Here is a 16,080-nt window from a genome sequence, read left to right on the forward strand (position 1 = left end):
ATCTTCATCTTAGCAAGCCATTAGAGGTAAAAAGCTCTTATCTTGATGGTTCTTTAGGTTAGATCCAACTTAGGGTGTTATTTATGCATTTTTGGGTCTTTTAAGCCATGTTGGAGGTTATGGTCTACTCCAGAAGCCATGGATGTTAGATCTTAGCACATTTGATGTCCCTTGTCCATAAAAATGCAACCTTTATGAGTTAGTTTGTTCCATGCATGTGTTTGGTTCCTTGTTATGGTTCTCTTCGAGTTTTAGGTCTTATTAAGACATGCATGAGAGTAAAGTTGCCAAATTTACTTGTTAAGTAACCATTTAGGATCAGATCTAAGAGTTTAGCATGATGGCTTAACCAATTAAGTGCTTAATAAGTTGGTTAGTTTGTCATCGGAGTACGCGGGGCGTACCCAGCTCGTACACTGCGTGTACTAGCCTCAGAAAGAGTACGCTAAGCGTAAGTTTGAGTACGTCCATCGTACTTAACGGTTTGACCATCGTTGACTTTGACGGGTTTGGGGTATATTTTAGGCTTTTAGGGTTTGGGCCTTGTTGGGCCATTGGACTTCTGACTTTGGGCCATGGATAGACTATGGGCTTTCTTGGAATTAGGTCCATGATGATTTTTGGGCCCAATTAGGAAGTTGGTCCATATTGGGCCTTGGGATGCCATTTAGGAGTTGGGCCTTTTGAGAAAATGATTTGGGCCTTGTTTTTGGGCCAAGTAAGAAAAGGGTAAAATGGTCTTTTACCCTGGATGATGGACAAGTAATTTAGATTCTTGATTTTGTGTCGATTTCCAATTATTAAGTAGATATTATTTGATGGTGCTAGCGCAGGGATTTTCTGGATCTGCAGACCGAGATTGTACTTGAGAGATTCAGCAGCTTGAGGTGAGTTTCCACACCGTGTATTGTGGGTCGAAGGCACCAATTCCGACCCATGGTTATTTATGATTACGATAATAGTTGTCTGCGTGACTCTACATGTATGTTTTCTAATATGTTTATCGGGCGGGGCCCGTTGCTGGACGGGGCCTGATGATTATATTGTATGCTATTTATCTTTGTGATTTTGCATGTGTTTATGTGTTTGTATGTATACTGGGCGTGACCTGATACCTGGCGGGGACTGATGACTGAGATATATGTTCTGAGTAGGGCCCGATGCCGGCGGGGCCCGATGACAGGCAGGGCCCATTATGTGTTTATATGTATGGCATGTGGTATTTTGGGGAACTCACTAAGCTTTGTGCTTACGGTTTTCAGTTTATGTTTCAGGTACTTTTGGTTCGAAGGGGAAGAGCTCAGGATGATTGCATTGCACACACCATGTTGTTCTGCATTTTATATAACTCTGATTGTACTTGGATGTTATTTTATATACTTTGATTTCACTATGGTTTTATGATATTGTTATGGATAATGGTTTCATTAATATAAAAATCAAAATTTTTGGTCTTAATTTTTGGGACTTTACATTAATTTTTGAAGTTCCTTCGGGGGACGAGCAATAGGTTTCGGAAACTCGCTTCCGTGACCAGGTGCTTTGGAACATGGATGACGAAAATTGTGAGTCATTCTTTCATTAGCTTCAAGAACATCAATCGAATTATGAAGACTATTGATTTTTGCATTAAGACGCTTGTTACCAGTAACCAAAATATTTCTTTCACTAATTGAAATATCACATTTATCACTAAAAAAAATACATTCATATTTAGTCATTACAAGCTCTCTTTCTAATGATTCAATCCTAAACTTGCGGTCTTCGAATCGTAATCGAAGACGGGTTCACTCAGTATCCAGCTTTTCACTAACTTCTATGGCAGACTCATGCTTTATGAATAAATGTCATATCTGATTGAATTTGAGTTAGATAAGGTTCACAAACAGATAAATCAACCCTTAGACCGGCCAACGTTTTGATTTTTAGATGGGTTGGAGGGAAACACGTATGTGTGGAACTTACAGGGGTATCCCCTCTCATGGGTTTGAGGGCTAGGGATTTCACCGCGGGACACCCTGCTTTAAAAACTGCTACATGCACGGTCACCAAACATGAGAATTGGCTTTACCATGCATAGCATTCTTATATCTCCTAGATCTATAGATGTAGTCTTCAAAAGAATTGGCTTTACCATACAAAAAGGCTTAGCGACGCAACTTGTTGCTCCAACCTGGAACTCCAAGGGTTTTCGTCATTTATCGGCGTAGCTCTTTTGTCTATCTCGTGAGGCCTTAAGTCGTTCTCGGATTTGTACGATCTTTTCAGTGGTTTCGCGGATGATTTCTGTACCAGTGAGAGTGTTGTCAGGGACTTGTCCCTTGGCTAGCTATGTGCCACCCACCTCAGCCCAGCACAGAGGGGATCTGCACTTGCGACCATAGAGGGCTTCGAAAGGTGCAACCTTAATGCTGGTATGGTAACTGTTGTTGTAGTAAAATTCAACCAAAGGAAGATGAGTGTCCCATGACGCGCCGAAATCGATGACGCAGGCTCTCAACATATCTTCCAATGTCTAAATTGTTCTCTCACTCTGTCCATCAATCTGAGGATGGTAAGCTGTGCTCATATCCAGCTTAGTTCCAAGAGCTTTCTGTAGTGACTGCCAGAACCTCGAAGTAAACCTGCTATCTCGATCGGAGATAATGGACACAGGCACACCGTGCAGTTGGACTATTTCTTGGATGTAGATTCGCGTGAGTCTCTCCATTTTGAAAGTTTCTTTGATTGGCAGGAAGTGAGCGGATTTAGTCAGTCGGTCGACAATTACCCAGATGGCGTCGTGCCCACTCGGAGACTTGGGTAATTTGGTGATAAAATCCATAGAAATTTTCTCCCACTTCCACTCAGGTATCTCCGGCTGGTGGAGTAAACCTGAGCGTTTCTGATATTCGACCTTCACATTGGCGCAAGTCAGACACTTGCCCACGAAGGTAGCGATCTCTGCTTTCATGTTCGGCCACCAATATAGTTTCTTGAGATCGAGGTACATCTTGTCCGAACCTGGGTGAACGGAGTATCTAGTCTTGTGAGCTTCGTTCATTACAACCTCTCTGTAACCACCGAACTTTGGGGTCCAGATCCGGTCCATGAAATAATAGACTCCGTCTCCCTTGATCTCTAGGTTCTTTTCCATTCCTCTCAAGGCTTCACCCGGCATGTTCTCTGGTTTTAAGGATTCCAACTGAGCCTCCTTGATCTGCGCGGATAAATGGGAATGGATAGTCATGGTCAGTGCCTTCACTCTACGACCTGAATACTCCTTCTGACTGAGGGCATCTGCTACCACATTGGCCTTGCCGGGATGGTAGCGGATTTCGCACTCGTAATCGCTGAGTAGCTCAACTCATCGCCGTTGTCTCATGTTCAGCTCATTCTGGTCGAAGATATGCTGCAGACTTTTATGGTCAGTGAAGATAGTGCACTTGGTTCCGTAGAGATAATGTCTCCATATTTTCAGTGCGAAGACTACTGCTCCCAATTCTAAATCGTGTGTTGTGTAGTTGACTTTGTGTGCTTTCAGCTGTCTTGAGGCATAAGCAATGACTTTTCCCCATTGCGTGAGCACACAGCCTAGGCCCTGGTTGGACGCATCACAGTAGACAACGAAATCCTCCGTCCCTTCGGGCAGAGACAAGATAGGTGCGCTGCACAAGGCCTGCTTCAATGTTTGGAACGCAGTGTCTTGCTTCTCACTCCAACAAAAGGGTACGCCTTTCTGGGTCAGAGTGGTTAAGGGTTTGACAATTTTGGAGAAATTCTGGATAAATCTGCGATAGTAGCCAGCGAGACCCAAGAATTGACGGATTTCTGTGGGTGTCTTCGGTGCTGACCAGTTCTCTATCGCTTTGATTTTGGAGGGGTCCACGTGTATGCCTTCTTCGCTTACCACGTGACCTAGGAAGGTTACTTTTCAAATCCAGAATTCGCACTTGGAGAATTTTGCGTACAGCTTCTCCGTTTTTAAGGTTTCCAGCACTGATCTCAAGTGCTGTCGATGATCTTCTTCACTTCTGGAGTAGACAAGTATATCGTCGATGAACACGATTACGAACTTGTCCAGGAAAGAACGGTACACCCAATTCATCAGGTCCATGAATACCGCCGGTGCGTTAGTTAGACCGAAGGGCATCACTATAAATTCGTAGTGACCATACCGAGTCCGAAATGCTGTCTTAGGAACATCACTCTCATGGACTCGCAGCTGATGGTACCCTGATCTTAGGTCTATTTTGGAAAAGTAGTTGGCTCCTTGAAGTTGATCGAAGAGGTCGTCGATTCGAGGAAGAGGGTAACGGTTTTTGACTGTGAGCTTGTTCAGCTCTCGGTAGTCAATGCACATCCGAAAGGATCCATCCTTCTTTTTCACAAATAAGATCGGGGCTCCCCAGGGTGAGGAACTCGGTCTGATGAATCCTTTATTGAGCAGCTCATTGAGCTGACTGGATAACTCCTGTATTTCTGCCGGCGCTAATCGGTATGGGGATTTAGCTACGGGAGTAGCTTCGGGGACTAAGTCGATGTGAAACTCGACTTGGCGTTCGGGAGGTATTCCCGGGAGATCTTCGGGAAAAGCATCGGGAAAGTTGCAGACTTTAGGGATGCTCTTGAGATCTTTAATTTCCTGCTTCTCGTTAATGACGTGGGCTAGGAATGCATAACACTCCTTTCGCAGGAGTTTCTGGGCTTGGATGCATGAAATGATACTGAGGTTCGAACTGAGTTTATCGCCGTAAATTATGAGAGCTTCATCAGAGGAGAGATTGAGGCGGATAGCTTTTACGTAACAAAGGATATCAGCATGATTGGAGCTCAACCAATCCATGCCGATGATGACATCGAAGCTTTTTATGGAGACTGGCATAAGGTCGATAGGAAAAGAATGATCGTTCAAAGTGAGGGTACAGCCTATGTATATCTCATTAGTGCTCTCTTTCTCACCGTTAGCCATATCGACGGTAAATGTTTCAGTTACTGGTTGAGATTTATGCCTAAGAAGATGCTTGAATGCATGGCTAACAAAACTTCTCTCCGCACCAGAATCGAAAAGAATGCATGCATAAGAGTTGTCGAGGAGGAACGTACCCGAAACAACGGCGGGGTCAGTCATGGCCTCCTCTTGCCCCATAGATAGTACTCTCCCGGTGTTGCCAGTTGTTGTTGCCTTGGGGTAATTTATCTTGAAATGCCCGACTTCCCCACTGCCATAACAGGCTTTACCGACACCTGCTCCAGAGGCCTGATCGGTTGGTTGGACTGGGGTTCTGCAGCTTTGAGCCATGTGACCCTTCTTGCCACAGTTGCTGCAGAGCATTTCACGGCATGGGCCGGGGATGCGATGATGATAGTTGCATTTGCTGCACCAAGGGAGGGTACCAGTATATCCACTGGTAGGTGCTTGAATGGCAGGAGCAGCGGCAGGAGTAGTAGCAGCGTGGACTGCCACCGTTTGCTGTTTCTTCGAGGGCTCTTGTGAAGGCTGGCCCTTCCGCTGCTTCCAAAACTTTCTTTTCTCACCACTCCCTTTAGCTGGCTCAGGAGCGGTTGCCACTTTATCCAGATCAACTCCGTGATCTATGAGAGTTTGCGCCAGACACTTAGCGCTGTCAAAGGTATTTGGCCTAGGAGCCAAGACATTTCCTTTGGTGGGTTGTGTCAGTCCCCAAATGTATCTCTCTATCTTCTTGCTTTCCGGGGTGACCATTCCCGGGAAAAGAAGCGGTAGGTCTTCAAACCTAGAAGTGTAGGCAGCAATGTCGGATTCTTTCATCCTCAGGTTCCAGAGTTCGTGCTCTAGTTTCTACATCTCGCCTCGTGGGCAGTACTCGACTATCATGAGTTCCTTTAAACTTTCCCAACCCATAGTATTTGCCACTGGCAGGGTTAGGGATTTGACCCGACCATTCCACCAGGTCAGCGCCCTGTTGGCGAAAGTGCAAGCGGCGAATTTTACTTTGTTGGCTTCAGAACAGGAACAGATTTCGAAAATGGACTCGATTTTCTCGATCCATTGAGTCAGGGCAATAACTCCTCCATTGTCGTCGAAAGATGTGGGTTTCGCGCCCATGTAGTCCTTATCGGAACACTCCTTCTGGTGTCCATGACCACCTTCATGATTTTGGGGATGCGTACCACCTCCCTGACCACCAGATCCGCCAGGATTCATCTGTGACATCGCGGTAGCCACAGCAGCAGTAACAGCTGCTTGGAACATAACATGATCGAACTGAGGGGGCGGTGGTGGTGGTGGAGCGTCGTCATTCCTTCTGATAGGTCTTTTTCGAGGAGGCATTTTGTTCTAGAAACAATCAGGAAGAAGAGGATGGTAAGTCCTCGAGATATATGAAACAAAATATATATCCTATTCTGATAATAAAGTGTTCTACCAAGCGATAAGCAAAGGAAAGTTACTAATGAAAGTAAGTTATCGCTAAGAAACGAATAGGTAGCAACACTAGGAATGAATTTCTACAATTTATTCAGTTCTGACTAAAATACTCTTATAGTATTTTAAGTTGTATGGATACTGGGTAAGTTTTAGGCCTGTTGCAACACCAAAGTCACTCCCAAGCACATGTTGGTCATGTCTCGAATGAATATAGTTGATCAGGCTATATTGACCCTAGACATGATTACATAATTGCCCAGGTTTAACCGCAGTATTCAACATCCAAAATACTTTTGTTTTGTTCTACTTAAGATACAGATTCTGGTACGTAGGTATACTTGTATACTTTTTGAGAAAATACTTGTATTTTAAAAGTATACTTTTAGTTCAGAGCACTTCAGCCCCTTTGTGTTTATAGTTGTATACCATGTAAGGTTCGGTATACTTAGTTCACTATAAACAATAGCTCTGATACCAATCTGTCACACCCGAAACCGATGGCGGAAACGTTCCGGGGCGAAGGACGTCATGTGTAGTATCACAACAGTTGTATCATAGTAAGCGAAGTAAACACAACCATTACATTATAATATGAGTAATTAAATTGTTCAAAAACATGGTTTATACATAACGGTATATGACAAAAGTAAAAGACGTGACTTCAGAATGTTCCGTCTTCTCCAAAAGTTGGCAAGAGTACCTGTCTATTGATGCCCTGAGAATACAAGCAGTTTTAAAATATCAGCATAAAGCTGGTGAGTTCATAAGCGTTTAGATCAGGTAAAAGAAATGTTTCTTTAATCCTTTGAAAAGTATTTCCCAAGAAAATCCTATATTTTCTTATGAAAGAGGTTCGATTATCCATTAGTTAAACAACATGTTTACGAAAGATTTAGTTATCCCAGAAAAATCCTATATTTTCCTTAAAAGTTGATAGTTGGTTATCGATTCTGAAATGAGGTGTACAAGTATCTGCCATACTTGTATCGTTAGATGTAGTTTCCTTAAAAAAAATATGTTTACTCTCAGTGAGATGTATTAGCCTTATTACATAAATAAAACTAATAAATAAGTAGTGAACTAGATCCTAAGGGCATTACTAATGCCCTCTAGTAATCAAATCGGTTATTACTTTGAGGTTAGTTCACTTGTTTCATTATTACAAAAGTAAATCTCTGTTATCTTGGTTGCGAGTTTTATAACCATACATTAAACTAGATATGGCAAGAAACGGGGCCAGTATCCTTTTATGACTTTGTCACCAGAAGACCTAACGGTCCCACTGTAGCTAGCAGCGAGGTGCGGGATAGTCAGCCCCGTATAGATCTATACACAATAGTCACGCTCTCCCTACAAGAGATTCTGGTTATAAGGGCTAGTCCTACACTCACGAATCTGGTGGAGTGTTACCAAGGACGTGTCTCCAATCCTTAAATAACAAACTTACAAGTAATAGTATCGAAAATCATGTTTATGTTTTGTATAAATCCTTTAGAAAATATCACATTCTATGATAAGATTTACAAGTTTCTTGCTTTAGTTTTTGAAAACTGTTTCTACTAGTTGATTTCTCAATCGATTGGTAAAACGGTTTTCTGAGTTAAAAGCATACTGAACATATAATTATTTTTAAACAAAATAATATACTTGAGTACAAAACTCGGAAAAAGCGTAGGGGTATGAACTCACCTGAAGTGAGTGATGCGAATGTAAGATCGGAAAAAGGATGCTAAGTGTCAAGTGAAGTCTTGAGCACGCGTACGGATCCTATTTAGCATATAATGACATATATATGTATACAATTAGCGCTTACTCAACTAATCAGGTAAAGAATAACACTTTAAGGACTAAGAAATCCTTAATGGAAGTGTTACAATCACTTAGGATTATATAAGAGGAGTGTATGGTCACCAAATGGAGCTTTCGGTCCAAGTGGTATGTTCCTAGGAGCTTTTCGGTCCTAATGGTTCTCGGTTCGAATGGTTCTCGGTCCGAAACCGAAAACTCCCGATCTTTGATGCATGTGGTGTTTCTCAAGGGCTTTCAAACATGCAAAGGGTTTCTAAGTTATATCCGAAGCCTTAAGTGCGTTTTAAGGTCTTAAAGGCACTTTTCTTTAGGGTTTTCGGTTTAAGGAGATGCACTAAACCGAAAACTCCTTTTGTTCTTGAAAAATGATGATTTCAAGGCTTTAAACAAGAGTTTCAACTACATAATAAGTGCAGAAAGTAATACTTATGATTTAGAGGCTAAAAGAGTTGAGTTTTGGACCAAAACACTAGTGTGTGTTCTTGGTGTTCTTGAAGATTAAACCCAAAAAGATGAAGTTAATAGATGAAATCGAAGGGGGATGCTAGTTAGGAAGATCTATCAACGATTCAAGGTGAAAGAAACACTTACATTTTTCGAGAACTTGAAGATCAAAGTGAAGAACTCGATGATACTTGAGAGAGAATGGATGTTTTCTTGCTTGAAAAGGAAAGAATGATCCAAATGATCATGAAATATATATGTAAGATGTTGTTTTCGGTCCCTTGACCGAAAACTCTAAGGTCTTGACCGAAAACTCCTTCTCGAGGAGGTTTTCGGTTTGCTTCATGTCTAGAACTTCAACAAATTCATCCTAACCCCAATTCTTTTGATGCATTAAGTTTAGAATATTCCGTTAGTCCAAAAATAATACTGACGTGAACAAAAATAAATCCGAATTGATTTATTTAAACGCAAACTCTTTCCCAAACTATCAAATTTGACGGAATTAAATAAAAACCCGAATTTGATTAACGGAAATTGAGTAAGGATAACGGAAAAAGTTTCGGGTTGTCACATATTTCTTCACCTTTTTCTTTACCAAGCACAAATCTCTCCATTCTAACTTTCCAGTGATCATACTCTTTGACAACTAGCAATGGGTCACGCGATGGGCAACCCACGCTATTTGCGATTTACATTGAATACTTTTATCCTGAACACAAAAATGATTGAAATACCAATATAATCTTCAACCAACTATAATATGTTCTTACGGAGTCAAGGGACAACCACTTAGGCTCTGATACAAATTGTAAATGCAAGTATTTGCACGGACAAGATTTGAAAACTCTAACTTTGAATGAACTTAAGATCAATGATTTCTTATAATATGGTTCCAGTCAAGTCTGGCAAACCAATCTTGTCTCGAAAATGATTAATCTCAACAAAGTGCTAAATTTAGAATAATAATAAGTATGAACAATATAAAGCAAATAAGAACATGAAGAATGTAAGAGAGAATGATTAACTGGATGATTCATTGATTTGATAGGGGTGAAAAAGGTGAACACTTGTTACAAAGGTTGATAACTCCTTATATAACCAAGGAGTCACTAAAAGGCAATTACAGATAAAAGTGTACATTGACTGAGGAGGACTAAAGATCAATAGGTTGACACATCTGTTGCTGTTGTTCTTGTCTCTTGTACTATACTAAAATACATTAAGAACAATATAAAATAGTACTTGATACATTTAATGCATTACAGACTCAAAATACTTTCAAACAAAGATTAATCTTGGACTAAGTCTTCACTTTGGAATATCTTCACTTCAGACTTCTCTATTTTGGATAACTGTATCTCAGATTGCATAAGGATTAGTTTTTCATGTTCCAATAATAATATTGATGAAATCATTAATTGTACAAGTCTATTTCTATGGCATAAAATATTACACAAAAGGTCGAAGGATAATTGTCAAAAACACAAAAGGAATGTCTTTTACGCCAGCATGTATGTTTTAAATTATGTTTCCTTTCTTATATAATTTTTCTTAAGTGTATACCATATGAGGGCTATTAAGAGCTTGGAGATAATGATTAAGATGATGATGTGACTGCCTTTGAAATAAAGATGCAATATGCTAGAATACCTCCAAATATTTGGAACGTGCACATAGGGAATTAAGGTACATTTTTATTAACACCTAAGTTACATATTTGGTCCTTGAGTATAGCAGATTTTTGCACTTTCAGTCCTTTTGTGTGGTTCTTGTAATGTTTGTGGTCAATGTACTTCCAAGTAAAATGCATATTTTTGGTCCTTGATTATAACTGATGTTTCCCATCTTGGTCCCAAAAGTAGTCATTTAACTTGGAATAAGGATAAAAAATATTACAAAAATCTCAGGTAAGAACCAAAATTGAAAAAAAAAGAATTACAGAGGGACCAAAAATTTAAGTTACTATGGGATATTGGGTATTGTTGTTTCTTTAACTCTTGACAAATAAATGCATCTTAGTTTTTTCGACGGAGATTTTTTAACATTTATTTAAAATGTTTTTTTATCAGGAGAGTGGAAAAAATGTAAACTCTAGGTATACTAGCTCACATGTTTACCTTAAGCTTCTTGCTGATATGTCATGACAGATAACAAGTGAAGTTGAATTGGACTTAGAAGCTGCAAAACATTTTATTTTTCATTGTAGGCAGTGTTTGTTTGTTATGACTGAACCATAGAAGGAATGAATTGATTATTCCATTGGAATGAATAAAAAATGCTGTATGTTTCGTCTGATGGACAAAGTTTTTATTATTTTATGTGTGCAATAATTTAATTATATTTTTTATTTTATATTTCAAATAAAAGTTACATAGATAAAAGTAACCTAAATAATAGAATCTCATGACTATTTATCCATGCAAAATGTGGCGCAAAATATATTTTTGTATTGTGGCAAATAAAAAAGTGTCACTAAAACCTTCAAATGTGTAACTAAAAACAACATGGATTTTTTAATAAATTGAGCATTCAATGGCACAAAATATGTGTCACAAAAACTTTTCTTCTACCGTGACAAATAAAAAAGTGTCACGAAAAGCCTAAAAAACTTCAGCGGAAAAAACAAAAAGTGTCATTAAAGAATTTTAGTGGGAGCGTTTCTAGTGACATTTATTATGTATATCGCTTATTCTCAGAGAAGCCTTTAGTGACATTTTTTGGGTTTTTAGTGGCACTTTTTGTGTGCCACTAAATGACATATTTTTTGTGGTGTCACCCTAACGAACGCCCCAATCCTTCATCTCCATCTACAATCACCGTTCACCACCATCATCTGACGCTAACCAACTTCATCTTCCCCCACCCTCTCCCCAATCTCTCCTTCCTTAACCCGATGAAACTTCACCATACGTCACTACACCACCACAATTTATTGGCTTCTTGTTGGAAAATCCTACCAGATGACTCTCCGTCTTAGATCTGAAAGCACATAACTCGTCAGCCCTACATACTCCACCATAGTCGTTGCCTGACAAACCTCCACCTCACTACTCGCCATCGTTGTCATTTTTCGAAGCCGCCGTCGAAGCTAGGGTTTACAGAACGGATCCGATCACCAAAACCCTAACTTATTGTCGTTGCTGCCATAAGAAAATCCTAACCCTTGAACATGAAAACCCTAGCCCTCGAAAAAGTACCTCCGACGACATAGATTTGAAAGCTTTCATCATTTTTTGTAGATCTGAACCACTGACGAAGGACGAAGAGCAACGTCTGATAGTGTCATATTTATATACATTTCTAGGCATTATTTTAATACAGTGTAAGGTATACTTTGGTTTATTACAAATATATTTGGTACTTATAATGTTTAAATTGTATTTTGTAACCAAAAATGGACATTCTTTGATTTCTCTTTCCCTTCCCATATGCAGTCCTCCCATGTAACCCATAAACAAAACATTGAAATCAATCCCTTTCTTCTTTCTTCTTTCTTCTTTCTTATTTCTGCTTTCTTTCATTTATGTTTCTTCTTTTTCCTTTCTCTGATTTCTCTTTCCCTTCCCCTGTGTATTCATCCCCTGTAACCCATAAACAAAACATGAACTCAATTTGAAATGAAAAACCTAGAAAACAAAAACTAAACTCAAGCTAAAACCATCGTTGTCATCCTCCACCTGAAGTTGAAACCATAAATTAAAACCTGAAATCAAAACCATAAGGACGACAAGAAGGAGAAATAGACTCAAAATCTGAGTTTCTAAACGTAGATCTAGACTATCCCTACGACCCTAACCCTTCGTCGATTTGTTTCACCAGGTGGGCAATGGTCACTGATTAGGAAGAGAAAGTGAGAAATCAAGATCGAGATCGGGAGAGGGAAAGACGCCCGCCTTCGTCGATTGCTTACAGTTCCGATTGATCTTTCTTGCAGTTCTGATTTCTTCGTCGATTTCACAAACCACAGACTTCGATTTCATAAGAATGAGTAGAGAAAATATATTTGCAGGTGGAGTACACAGTTGGGTGTATGTGTGTTACGAGAGAGAGAGAGAGAGAGAGAGAGAGAGAGAGATTTTACACTCCACCCGTAGTTTTTTGCAAACACAAGGACCAAATTTATAGTTTTGTTTATATCTTATAGACTTGTAGTGAGCCAAACTCAATAATTATATATATATTAATTACCAAAATCCGTTTGTGAGGCAAATCACTATTCATTTCAACTTCTATTCCTATCCGTCGATTGTGCTGTCATCTCCTTTTCTTTTTCTATGATGTTCCCACAATTTATATTTTTTTTTCTATTTCCAAATCCAAGTTTACTAAACCCAAATCATGTTATATATTGTCAAGCATGCATTATTAAATGTAGAACAATAGTTTTTGGAAATAGTCATTTAGGTTCTGGTCATAGAAGATTTTCATATTTATAATCTTTTCCCCTCATTTAATTTTTATTTAACAGTTTTTACCCCTGATAATTTTAAAGTTAAATTATTGGTATTTTATACATTACGATTTGATCCCCTATTATATTTTAAAGTTACACTTCGACCCCTTACTTATTTTTTTAATAATCTTTTTTTTTATCAATTTCTTTATGATACAATTTCAAGTCTTATTTTCGTCCGTCTCCTCCGTACATAATTATTTGTATCCAAATTTTATTTTGATATTTTTATGCTCCAGTTTATATGGTTTAATCGTCTCCATGGTATGTATGGTGTCGATCTGCGTTTTTGAACATACTGGGGCTTCCGTAGCATTGCGCGGAAGGTCAAAATCCTAGTTAAAATTAAAATTCAACTTTCAAAATGACTTAATTTTACTCCTCCGTACCACTTATCCCCTTTGTCTCCCCAAATCTAACTTTTCTCATTTTGTCTTCTAAACTTAAATGAATTTTGTCATTCGACCTCCCAACTCTAATGTTTCAATTTTTTATTTTCGTCTCCCCGTCTCCTACTTTCTAACCTTTAAAATGTTTCAACCCGATATGACACAACATATTTACAAGGTCTAAACATTAACCCAAAACCAGACACGAAAGCGACACAAAAAAACGGGTTGACACAACACGACACAATAATTAAGCGGGTCGAGTTTGTGTCAAGCCCTCTCAAACCGTTAAATGTCTTGACACGACAAAAATCTGACACAACACGACATGTTTGTCAGGTTTACCGATAGAAATGAAAAATAAAATAAATACAAAGTAATAAATAAATAAAAAATCTTGAACTTATGAATTCAGAACCCTAAATAAAAAATCTTGAACTTATGAATTCAGAACCCTAGCTGCTTGTTCCCGAGTTTTTTTTTTTTTTTTTTTTTTTTTTTTTTTTGTAAATTCAATAAAGGAAGGGGAAAGAAAATTTTGACAGAAAGAAAGAGAGATGAAGAAAAATATTCATTATACCATGTTCCCGAGTTCAAAGGAAATGAAAGGAAAATTTTAAGTTTTTGTGTTCCCGAGTTAGGATGAAAAAGAAAATAAAACTTAAAATTTTCCTTCCCCTCACTTTCTTCCCAAATCCGCCCAATTTGGAAGGAAAATTTGGAAGGAAATTATGGCTCCAAAATCATTTCCCTCCCCTCACATTCCTTCCATTAATGAAACTTGGGAACACGATTTTCCTTCGACATCTCTCACTTTCCCTCCGTATCCATCCATATCCCTCCTTAAGTAGAACTCAGGAACAAGGCGTAGATGATAAACTTCTTGTATTTTCCCACTACTAATGGTGGACTGGTTGAAGAACAGAGAGTTCAATACGAGAATGATTTTCAGTATATTATCAATCTCTGGAAGAAAGTACAATTTATACACAAATACAGAAAACACACAACTAATTACAGCTACTAATTGCAGCCAATTATAGCTAATTTGTCCTGTAAACAAGGAAATTGGGAGGTAATAAATCATATCCTAAAATAAGCTCTCGACAACACTCCCCCTCAAGGTGGAGAATGGATGTTTAGCATTCCCAACTTGTTAAGAGAGCTCTGAAACACTCTTCCACTAACAGCCTTCGTCAACATGTCGGCTAGCTAATCTTCTGAGGCAACCAAAGGAAGGCAAATAGTACCTTTTTCAAGATGATCTTTAATAAAATGTCGATCAACTTCTACATGTTTTGTTCTATCATGTTGCACGGGATTATTTGCAATTTTCACAGCTGCTTGGTTATCACAGTGTAACATAATTGCATCAGTTTGCTTAATTGCAAGATCCCTCAAGATTCTTTTTATCCAGAGTAATTCACACACTCCATGTACCATTCCTCGAAACTCTGACTCCGCACTTGATCTAGCAACAACCTTTTGTTTTTTACTTCTCCATGTCACCAGGTTACCTCCTACAAAAGTGAAGTATCCTAAAGTGGACTTACCATCAGTTTTACTTCTAGCCCAATCTGCGTCCGTATACCCTTTTATCTCTTCACTTCGATTCCTAGCGAAAAACAACCCCTTTCCTGGTGATTATTTAAGATACTGCAGTATACGGTAGACTGTTTTCATGTGTTCTTCGCTTGGTGCATGCATGAATCGACTTACGATACTTACAGCATATGCGATATCTGGTCTTGTGTGAGACAAGTATACGAGCTTCCCAACAAGCCTTTGATACATCTCTTTATTAGTTGGAATCTGATCTGGATGAACAGTCAAACCATGATTCACTTCAATAGGAGTCTCCACAGGTTTACAATTTAGCATGCCCATTTCAGTGAGTAAGTCCAGCACATATTTCCGTTGGCACATGGTGATTCCCTGACTTGATCTAGCTACTTCGATACCTAAGAAATACTTCAGATTTCATAGGTCCTTCAATTCGAATTCTTTTGTGAGGACTACTTGAAGGTTGGTCATTTCATCTGGGTCATCTCCTGTGACTACCATGTCGTCCACATACACTATAAGGCCAGTCAATTGTTTTTTTTATTTTGCTTCACGAAGAGGGTGTGATCCGCATCACTTTGTTTATAACCAATTTTTTCATGAAGTTTGAAAATCTTCCAAACCAGGCTCTGGGAGATTGTTTTAGACCGTATAATGCCTTCTTCAACTTACACACCTTTCCATGACAATTTATGCCTGGAGGAGGTTCCATGTAGACTTCTTCTTCTAGGACCCCATTAAGGAATGCATTCTTTACGTCAAATTGTTTCAAGGGCCAGTCTTTGTTTGCTGCTATGGAGATGAGAATATGAATGGTGTTCATTTTTACAACCGGGGCAAATGTGTATTCATAATCAATTCCATATTTTTGAGTGTACCCTTTGGAGACAAGCCTTGCTTTGTATATGTCAATATTTCCATTTGAATCAAGCTTGATAGAGTATATCCATCTGCATCTGACAGTCTTCTTTCCCGGTGGAAGTGACGTTAATTCCCATGTATGGTTCTTTTGTAAGGCTTTCATTTCGTCG

Source organism: Lactuca virosa, chromosome 5 (assembly GCF_052849685.1).
Source record: "Lactuca virosa cultivar CGN04683 chromosome 5, Lactuca_virosa_CGN04683_v6, whole genome shotgun sequence".
NCBI classification, from domain to species: Eukaryota; Viridiplantae; Streptophyta; class Magnoliopsida; order Asterales; family Asteraceae; genus Lactuca; species Lactuca virosa.